Raw genomic sequence first — 11845 nt, forward strand, 5'->3', positions numbered from 1 at the left:
GGAGTAAGGAGATAGGAGATGGGGCAGGATTTTTTGAGCCTCCTAAATATGCTACTTTCCCCTCCCTAAAAGACTTGAAAACAGGGGAGGAATTCAGGTCAGAGGGCTCCTTAGGCTGAAACACTAGCTTTGTAGTGCTGACGTGAGGCCTCTGCAAACCTCTATTCTTGTCAGCTCTTTTCCTTTCCACCAAAGGGCCATGAAGGAATCCTGAAAGCTGGAGGAGGAAAGAAGGAACTTGCTTCCTATTTATTTGCTGTTCTTGTCATAGTGCCTCTTTACCCTGGCAGGGACAGCTTGTTCCAGTAGCAATTGTTTCTAGTTTCCAGCTTCTTCCCATACTCCCAGAATCAGCCTCACTGCATCGCCTGAGAAATACCAGCACTGGAAGGCTCTGCTTCCAGGATCTAACCCCCAAGTCTGCCCTTTGTTCCTTTAGCCCTGAGGGTGGTAGTTGCTTCTAGTAGTCACTCTGTCTTTTTCAATCTCAGTATCCCCTTTTAACTTTTTTGGTACTCCAACATCTGTTTAATCAATTCCTTATTGCAATAGCAAACTCTTTCTATTGAAATAACTAGTGTGGTTTCTGTTTTCCCAACTGGACTCTTGATTCCATTGTAATTCCAGAACATTTTAGGAAGGACTTTGTGTGATCAGTACATTCTTGATAATATCTTGAGTTGCTGTTGTTCTTACTTTTAAATTATAATTTATTTTGTTTACTTCCATCATCATGATCTTAAGTCTTATGGGTTAAATAGGATAAAAAATTAGCTCAATATTTTGTAGACCTAATCATAAAAGCTAAACCACAACATTTTCTCAAGTGTAAGAGGCATATAAGGAAATTATTAAAAGCGCAAACTTTGAAATTGGATGAACCATTCAGGTTCCAGTTTCTGTTGCTTATTAAAAGAACAACCTATCCAAGTCTGTCTCCTTGTTTTGAAACTTGGGGTAATGTGACTAACTCTCAGAATTGTTGTAAGGATTGAAGGAGGTGGTTAGTAAATGTAAATTTCTTAGCTAGGATCTGACTCAAAGAAAGAATTCAGTAACTTCATGTTATTAGTGTGTATTTTCCTTGGAAATCATTTAGGAATTAAACTAGGACAGAAAATATTTATTTTTTGTCTATGGTATTAGTGTTTGGGGTGGGAGGTAAGGGTATATGTAAATAGCATAAATTTGTGCTACAAAAGTGTTTGGGGCCAATTATTTTTGGATATATAAACTTCTGTGTGCATTTCTATTCAAATATGAATTGTTCAGGTCCTTCAAGAGGCTAAAACAGACCTATACAAAGCCTTCCCTTATCTCCTAAGCCTTTTGAACTTGAACAGTGACATTTCATTATTTCACCAAGTTTTCCTCCCGCCAGGAAGTGGGAACAGGGTAGGGGATTGGGTAACGGTGACTTGGAGTTTCTTCCCCCATAAGTGGGGTGTCACTTGTGTGAGTACATGTGACATGTTTTCTGCATGCCTCTCGTCCCCTCTCTCCTTTCGTCTTCAAGTTCCACTTGGTACTTGTCAGAAGGCAGTCAAAATTTTACCTGTAAGGCTTGTCTTTTATATGTTAACAAACTCACCACTCTGTCCTCAAAATGCCTAGCTGTTCTACAGGATGAGTGTGACCTGAGAACTTGCCACGTATTCAGCTGATGTTTTCCATGCATTGAAATAAAGAGTGGAGTCACAGCTTTTCTTCTGTTTTGCACCTGTGACCCAGAACTCACCATAGTGAGTTTCCTCAGTACCTTTAAATCTAACCTCTTACCTACCCCTGTTAATTTTGGGAAGCAGCAGTCCTGGTTCCTCCCATCTAAGCCCTCCCAGGCAATATAACCTTCAGAGACTTTTGAAATGATGTTTCTAAATTGATGTTTTTTTCTACTTCTCAACTTTACAACTCTGCTTGCCATAATTTACCATATTGAGATTTTACTTTTGTGGAGCCTTAAGTATAGGATTTCCAGACTTCTTGATCAAAAAGTCCATAAACCACTACTCCTTACCTCCCACCCCCCACCCCGAACACTAATATCACAGACAAAAAATAAAATTTTTCTATCCTAGTTTGGTTCCTGAATGATTTCCAAGGATAATACATACTAATAACATGAAGTTGCTGAAATCTTTCTTTGGGTCAGATCCTAGCTAAGAAATTTACTACCTCCTTCAATTATTACAGCGGTTCTGAGAGTTAGTCACATTACCTCAAGTTTCAAAACAAGGAAGCAGAGCTGGGCAGGCTGTTCCTTTAATAATCGACAGAAACTGGAAACTAATTGCTGGTTTATCTAATCTCAAAGTTTGTGCTTTTAATGATTTCCTTATATGCCTCTACACTTGAGAAAATGTTATGGTTTAGCTTTTATGATTAGGCCTACAATACATTGAGTTAATTTTTGTCTATGGTATGAGAAAAGAGTAGAGATTATTATTTTTTTTCATATGGATGTCTTATTGATTTTTGAGGTCTAAACTGTAAAACAGCATGAATATAATTGCCAAAGGCCAAATATTCAGCATGCCTAATGATTTGCTTCAAACAAATTAAAAACAAACGAAAAAGACAATCTAATATTGAGTTTATACAGGTTACACACCACTTAGTTGCCACTGTCATCTTCCGAGAAATGAAGAGAAACCCTGGCTCCCTAATATCAACAGATTTCTTGGAAAGTAAATTAATTCTCCCAGGAAGGCAAAAGGGAAAGTACCTACCCGGGAATATAAACATTTGGCTATGGCAGGGAGATAAATTTTATTACTCTTTGATTGAGTCTAGATGGCTCCAGGCCTAACACCCTTGCAATGTGAGAAGCAAATGACTCTGTGGAAGAGGAGACAGTCTATGGCATGTCAATTTCCTTTACCAGGAAGACAAACCGTCTGGAAATGTGAAAATATTTGACATCTCATTATTTGAATATACTCCATTTGATTGCCCATTCTTCTGTTGATAGACATTTGGGTTGTTTCATTATTGAGTTGTAGGTGTCATTTATTCTGGGTACAAGTTCTTTGTCAGGTATGTGTGTTGCCAGTATTTTTGCCCACCTCATGGCTTGCCTTTTTGTTTTTACAATGACGTCTATAAGAGCAAAAGTTTTTAATATTGATACAATCAAGTTTTTCAAATTTTTTTCTTTACGATTCTGATGTCTCATCTAAGAAGTCTTTGTGTATCCCAAGGTTGAAGATAATTTTTTCCTAGAAATATTATAGTTTTAGCTTTTATAATTACGTCTACAATACATTGAGCTATTTTTTTTTATATATGAGAAAAAAGTAGAGATAAATTTGTTTTCATACAGATGTCTTATTGGTTTTTGAGGTTTTTATACTATTTGTTAAAAAGACTTTTATTTCTAAAAATAAAAAGACTTTCATTCCACATTAAATTACTTTAGCCATTATTGTTGAAAATCTGTTGAAAATATGTGTATTTGGTCATTTTTAGATGTCTACTTGTTGGTCTATTTGTCCATTTTTGCACCAATACCATGTTTTAACAAAAGGAACTTTTTAGTTTTTATTTCTCTACTGTAAAGGTATTGTTTTACACTTTCCTATTCTATATTTTAGAAGACAGTCATTAAGTCTAACCTATCCTTGGAAGGGACAGTGGTGGTGGCCAAAATTAAGCTCCCCCTCCTGAAGGGAGGGAGGAAGTATCTTTGTATGTTATTTGGAAATCTTCTGCAAGGAAGATATGTTCCTTCTTCCTATTTACTTATTGGTTTATTTAAATCATTTATTTAAATTAATATAGATGCAAATGTATTTAGTTCATACTTTGGGTTATACTCCAATGGTATATTATTTATTTTCTTGCTTAAATTGTTCCAGCTTTTGCCATTGTGAGCTCTTTCAGGTCCTCCTGAAAGGGGACACTCCTCTGTCCCCTTGAAACAGCCACATCCTGTTTTGTTTTGATTTGTCCTGAGCACTTCCTTACTTTCTGGTAATGTTAGAGACTCCAGCCTTGTCTTGTGTTTATCTCTGCTAGCTCTAAAACCAGCCATTTTTCCATGGAACCCTGGTTTATATAATTGGAGAATGGTATTCTATTGTTTGGAAATTGTAGAATACAAAGGTACTCTGTGTGGTGGGGGGGGGAAGGGAGAGAGAGAGAAAGTTTGTGTGTGCTTTAAACTGGAAGAAACCAAGGAGAAACAATTTCTTAAAAATGGGTCATTTTTATATACACAGATATGGCTGAAAGCAAAGAAACTTATTCTTTTCTTGATGCCTAAAGAATAGAGTCAAATAACAACATAAATGACCCCTTCAGTGTACCCAAATTCCAAATAAGCATTTATCTGGCCCCCAAGTGAGAGTTCAAAGATGGAGGATGGGTTATGGGCCAACTGATGGCCTAATGTTGAGGAAACTGCATGGCTCTGGTGTCATATATGGGTTAATTCTCAATTCCACTCTATCCAAACAGTGTGATCTTGGTCTCTTTTGTGACAGGTATCACATCGGGGTCACCACCTGAGACCTCCATCATGTCAGTGTCCCTTGTCAGGCACCAGCTGTGAGGTGTCATGTTGGAGTCACCACCTGAGATATTGATCATGACCTGCAAAGGTCTGTCCTGCAGACCCTGACTCATTTACGAATGAATGAATGCACTCACACACACAGAATGGTGTCGAGTAGGCTAGCGATGGACGTCAGCTGCTTTCGGAGGGCGATTGCAGCTAACTGACCACCACTCACTGCTCCTCCTCATATTTATGCAGTATAGATTTAATAACAGGGGTTCTACGTCAACATGTTTGTCGATAATTAATGTGGTTAAAAGGGTGGTTTTACAAATGATGAAAGGTCTTGGTTCTGGAGCCCGGAATAAACCCCATTAATGGGTAATTCCCCTTTGATCTCCTCCCAAGAGGGCCATCCAACACGAAGTTTATGTGAGCAAACAAATTAGAGTACGGACAAAGGAATGGGAGTAAACAGACTTCACTGGGGAAGTTTAATTATTCCTAAACTTTACCCCTATGACTTAAAGCTCTAACATACTAACTGGCTGCCTCCAGCCTGTTCTCATTAAAACCTTTCAGCCTTCCAAAAGGTTTGAGACTATAATCTGTAACTTTTCCTAATATTTCCCTAATATTTTTCCAGCCACCCCAAGTGAATCCCAACACTGTGTTAGATGTTATGATGTACCACCCAGACTCCACTTCCAAGAAGGCTTTGTTTTCCAAGCTCCGGGAGTGCTAATATTGGAAACCTCCAGCTGTCAGCCTTTTCAATGACTACCTCAGTGAATGAGAACTGACTCACCCAGGGTCATGTCCCTTTCCAAGGCTCAGATTCAATGACTAATCAGATGTGGGACAATGAAGACCTAGTCATCTTAGTCCAGGTTGGGGCATCTCTGTTCATTCTAAGTTTAGAGCTCCTTTGGCCAAGGCTGTTGCTGGACCACTCTTGCTTCCTTTCCTGTGTCCACTCTTGCTTCCTTTCCCTCCTTCCAACAGGTATTTATCCCAAGGGTCTTCCTCAGTAACACTGTGCATACTAAAGTCTACCTCAGAGTCTGCTTCCTGGGGAAAACACCTGTGATAGCCTCTGTGGCATCCACTCCTACCCCCAGCCCTGTCCCCAGATAACCGCAGACTACGTTTATAATATACAGTCAGTGGCACCTGGATTTTCTCCATAGGTTCCTCTTTCTCTAACCACCCCCTACACACTAGAGTGCTTCAGTTTTGTCTTTTTATTCACTTTTCTCCTCACCCTATAATATTTCCATGGGTGATTTCAATTTTTTTTTGGCGAGGGTTGGGGGTCAAGGTCTATGGCATAAGCTGGAGTGCAGTGGCACAAAACATAGCTTACTACAGCTTCAAACTCCCAGGCTCATGCCATTCTCCCACCTCAGCCTCCCGAGTGGTCAAGACTACAGGTCCATACCACCATGCCTGGCTAATTTTTAAATTTTATTTTTACTTCTGTAGGACAAGTCTTGCTGTGTTGCCCAGGCTGGTCTTGAACTCCTGGCCTCAAATGGTCCTCTTGCCTCAACTTCCACAGTGTTGGGATTACAGGTGTGAGGCACTACATCAGGCCAATTTCAATTTTCAGTCTTCAATCTAGCCCTCTTTGCTGAGCTCTAGAAATCCCTCTCTTAATTCCCCATCTCTGCTTGTGCGTCCCATGTACCTCAATTCCAACTTGTCCCAAGCTGAACTCATCTGTACAATGTCTATATTTTCTGTTACCCAAGTCAGAAGTCTGGGAGTTCTCCTAAACTTCTTCATCCATGCCCCTACTCAATCATCATACCCTTCCATTTTCATCTTTACTATATCTCTTGCATTATTTCCAGTGTTTCTTATGGCTCCTTTGTGCCACTGTTATATGTATTCCTTATATATCACATAGTTCTGAAAATGTCAAAAATACCTATCAGTTTTATATGTATTTATAACACTATATTGAAGTGGTTACATATATGACTATTAGACTGTGAACTTCTTGAGGGCAAGAACTGTACCTTGTTCTCTCTCTCTTTTTTTTTAAGAAGGAGTCTTGCTGCTGTCACCCAGGCTGGAGTGCAATGGTGCAATCTCAGCCCACTGCAACCTCCACCTCCTGGGTTCAAGAGATTCTCCTGCCTCATCCTCCTGAGTAGCTGGGATTACAGGCGCCCAGTAGCTGGATAGCCAGGCGTGGTGGCTAATTTTTTTATACTTTTAATAGAGACGGGGTTTCACCATGTTTGCCAGGCTGATCTTGAACTCCTGACCTCAGATGATCCACCCTCCTTGGCCTCCCAAAGTGCTGGGATTACAGGCGTGAGCCACCACCCTTGGGCTTGTTCTTTTTCATATCTCTAGTGTCTAGTGTAATGCTGGGAATGTAGTACCTTCTTAATGAATTTTGTTAAAACAAATAAAACTTCTCTGAAGTTTTTTCTATATATTTTAAGCGGCAAATCCAAAAGATCTCTCTTTCTTCCTTTCTTCCTTCCTTCCTTTCTTTTCTTTTCTTTCTTTCCTTCTTCTTTGCAACAGAGTCTTGATCTTGTCATGCAGGCTGGAGTGCAATGGTGTGATCTTGGCTCACTGCAACTCCACCTCCCAGGTTCAAGAGATTCTCCTGCCTCAGCCTCCTGAGTAGCTGGGATTACAGGCACGCACCACCACACCGGGCCAATTTTGTGTTTTTAGTAGAGACAGGGTTTTACCATGTTGGTCAGGCTAATCTTGAACTCCCGACCTCAGGTGATCTGCCTGTCACGGGCTCCCAAGTGTTGGGATTACAGGCGTGAGCCACTGTGTTTGGCCAGTAATTTCTTAATCAGCATGTATATGCACCCACACAGAAAATACACACACGTCTATGTGTGGCCACACTCCCTTTCTGAAATCCTCACATCTCCATTTCAGTGTTCAACTATCCTGTACAAGATATGAAGTAACCTGGAAAGGAACAAATTAGCTATTATTCAAAAGTCAGAATCATATCTTGTTTATCATTCAAAAATTCTGACTTTTATTCTTCTTTCATCAGTTGTTTTCTTAACCTGTGCATTGAATTAATATGAGGTAAACCTAAGAGAGATTTGCATAAAATGTATTTATACTTTTAAGTGAAATGTAAAGTTTTGGTGTTAGTTTTGATAATTCAGTTAATTACTTCTTTATTTGCTTAGTATACCAAGGCATTACTCAAATATTCAAATATATCAATCATGTATAACTATACCACTGCACAGTAAGTACTCAATGAATTGATACATATAAAAATCAAGGCTTTAAATCTTTGTTTTCATTTTCATTAAAAAAAAATTTACAAGGCTGTCAATTCTTTCCAAAGAAAGACTAGGTTTAATTCCATTCCTGTCAAAATCCTAGCAAGATTATTTTTTATGTATAGGTGAACTTATTCATAATGTATGTGAAAAGGCATCTAAAAAATGTCCTGGGCCCAGAAGGCTTTACTGGTGAATTCTACCAAGCATTTAAAGAGGAATGACTATGAATCTTTCACAGACACTTCTAAAAATGAAGGGAACACTTCTTAACTCATTCTATGTGGTCAGTGTTACTCTAATTCCAAAACCAGACACAGATATAATAATAAAATGAAACTATGCATCAATATCCCTTATGAGTATAGACAGAAAAATTCTTAACAAAATACTAGCAAACTGAATCCAGTTTATATATCATGATATATATATCATGATATATAATCAGAAAAGATTATATATCATGACTAAGTGGGATTTAGCTGAGGAATGCAAAGTTAGTTTAATATCTGAAAATCAATTAGTGTAATATACCATATCAATAGAATGAAGGACAAAAATCACCCACATGATTGTCTCCATAGACTCAGAAGAAGCATTTGAAAAAGTCTAGCACCCCTTCATAATACTCAAGAAACAAAAAATGGAAGGGATTCCTCACACTGATAAATGGCATGTATGAAGTAACAGCTAATACCACAATTAATAGTGAAAGACTAAATGCTTTCCTTATAAAATGAAGATCAAAATGAGATGTCCACACTCACCCCTTCTGTTTAGTATTGAGCTGGAGGTTTCAGATAGGGCAATTCAACAAGAAAAAGAAATAAAAGGCATACAGATTGAAAAGGAAGAAGTAAAACTATCTCTATTCACAGATGACTTACTCTTAGATACAGGTCATGTATATGAAAAATCCTGAGGGACCCATTAAAAAACTATTAGAACTAATGAATGAGCTCAGCAAAGTTGAAAGATACAAGGTTATTATACAAAAATCAATTGTACTTTTATGTAGTTGCAACAAACAATCAGGAAATCAATATAATTCCACTTAAAATAGTATCAAAAATGATAAAATGCTGAGGAATAAATTTAGTAAAAGAAGTACAAACTTATACTACAAAAACTAAAAAAAACATTGGGGAAGGCAATTAAAGAAGATCTAAATAAATGAAAAGAATTCAATGCTTATAAGTTGGAAGATTTAATATTGATAATATGGTAATACTCTCCAAATTGATAAACAGATTCAATGCAATCATTAACAAAATACTAGCTGGTTTTTTTTTTTGCAGACATTGACAAGTTAATCTTAAAGTTCATATAGAAATTTAAGGGAGTCAGAATAGTCAAAACAATCTTGAAGAGCAAAGTTGGAGGACTAAAATTTCTTGATTCAAAACTTACAACAAAGCCATAGTGGTTAAGACAGTGTTGCAGTGACATAAGGACAGACATATACGTCAGTGACATATAATGAGAGTTTCAAAATAATAATTTATGGCCAATTGACTTTTGACAAGGGTGTCAGCAGGTTCAATGAAAAAAAAATAGTCTTTTCAACAAACGATGCAGAGCACTGTATATCCATAGCCAAAGAATAAAGTTCTTTGGACTTTGCCTCATGCTATATGCAAAAATTAACTCAAAATAGATCAAAGACCTAGTGTTAGAGCTGAAGTTATAAAACCCCTAGAAGAAAATATAAGGTAAATTTCATGACCTTGAATGAGAAAATGGTTTCTTAAATATGACAGAAAAAGTAGAAGCAACTAAAGAAAACATACGTAAATTGTACTTATCAAAATTAAAAAATTATTGCACTTCTAAGAACACCACCAAAACAGTGAAAAGACACCAAATGAATGACAGAATATATCTGGAAATTGTATATCTAATAAGAGACTTGATTCTAAAATATATGAATAACTCTTACAGCTCAATAATAATAACACAAATAAGTAAAAAATGGGCCCAGGGCTTGACAAGACATTTCTTCAAAGGTCTGCAAATGGCTAATAAGCACAGGAGAAGCAGCTTGACATCATTACTCATCAGGAAAATGCAATTCAAAACCACAGTGAGATACACTTTATACCCACTAGTGTATAAGTGCCATATTATAATAACAAAGATAACAATATTGTGAAGAACATAGAGAAATCAAAGCCTTCATGCATGGCTGGTGAGCCTATAAAATGAGGCAGCCACTTTGGAAAACAGTGTGTCAATTACTTAACAAAGAGCTATGATATGACCCAGCACTTCCAATCCTAGGTGTCTAACAATGAGAAATGCAAACATATGTCCACACAAATACTTGTATACAAATATTCATAGCAACATTATTTATAATAGCCCCAAATTGTAAACAACCCAAATGTCCATCAACTGATGAATGGGTAAATAAAACAAGGAGTATCAATGCAATAAAACATTATTTGGCAAAAAGAATGGAGTATGGATATATGGATGGATTAGCCTTGAAAACATATGCTAAACGAAAGAAGCCGGTCACAAAAGGCCACACATTCTATTTATGTGAAATAAATTCTATTTATATGTAATATCCATAATAGGCAAATTTACAGAGACAGAAAATAGATTAGTTGTTTTCAGACACTAGGGCAGGTGGTGGTTGAGAGTGTTTTGGGGGGCTGGCTAAACAATACAGAGTTTTTTTCTGTGGTAATGAAAATATTCCCAAATTGATTGTGATGATTGTTTCTCCATTTTGAAAACATGCTAAAAACCATTGAGTTATACACTTCACATGAATACATTACATGGTATGTGAATTATAGCTCTATAAAGCTATTGTCAAAAAATTACATTAATAAAATGGATTGCTAATCCATCATAACGAAGCAGGTTTATTAAAAAAATGTAAAGTTGCTTAACATTAGAATAATGAATAGTTGTAATTTGGTACAAATACACATAAAGGAGAAAATTCAGATGTCTACTTAAACAGGACCAAAAAAAAAAAAAATCTGGCAACTTCTAAATAGAAGTCAAATTCCTTCATCTAATAATGCAGGTCTTAGTGCTTCATGAGCATATAATTAATGATGACATACTGAAAGTATCTCTTTAAGGTCAGGAATAAAGCTAGTGTGTCTCCTATCATTCCTTCTGAATTCAATATTATGTTGACTGTCCTAGTCATTATGGCAGGACAAGAAAAAGAAATAAAGTTACAAGAATTAGAAATGAATTATAAGAATTACAATAAAGTTACAAGAATTAGAACTGTTATCATTCATAAATAATATGATTGTATGCACAGACAGTGGAAAAGTATCTCTGGGTAATTTAAAAATGTGAATGTGAGAGTTTACAGATTTCTGTTCATGCATTCAACATCCTCAAAGCAATTGCACACCAATAATACATAGTTAAAATGAAATAAAAGTACCTTTTATAATCACATGGAAAATATCTAAGACATACAAGTAGGAAAATGTATGAAATTTCACTGAATGACTTTGAAGAAGTCCTCTTTAAATGGAGGGATACGGATTGAGGTTATGGGCTGAGGACTCAATATCTCTCAAAATTAGGTTACAGATGTAATACAATTCCAACAACCTTGTAACAGATTTTTATGAAACTTGACAAAGTGATTATAAAATTTGAGTGGAATTGCAAAGGTCTAAAAATAAGACATTTTTCAAAAAGTTTAGAGAGGGAGACTTTCCCTTCCACATAACAAGATTTATAAAATTACCTTCAGACATTGTGGTAGACAAAAAGATCTATGAAACAGTATATAAAGTCCCACATTTAGGGACATTTGATAAGTGATAGGGACATTTCAAATTAGTGGGGAAAGGATGGGATTTTCAGTGAGTGCTTCTGGGAAAATTGGAAATGTACTTCATTTTACATCACCTACAAAAATAATTTCAGTAAATTAAAGAGCTGTTGTAAGTCGAATGATGTCCCATTAAATTCAAATGTTGAAGTCCTAACCCCAGTACCTGAGAATATGACCTGGATGAGGTCATATTGGAGTAGGGTGGGTCTTAACATCCAAAGGACTCTGTTCTTATAATCA

The sequence above is a fragment of the Callithrix jacchus genome, chromosome 4, assembly GCF_049354715.1.
Source record: "Callithrix jacchus isolate 240 chromosome 4, calJac240_pri, whole genome shotgun sequence".
Taxonomy (NCBI): domain Eukaryota; kingdom Metazoa; phylum Chordata; class Mammalia; order Primates; family Cebidae; genus Callithrix; species Callithrix jacchus.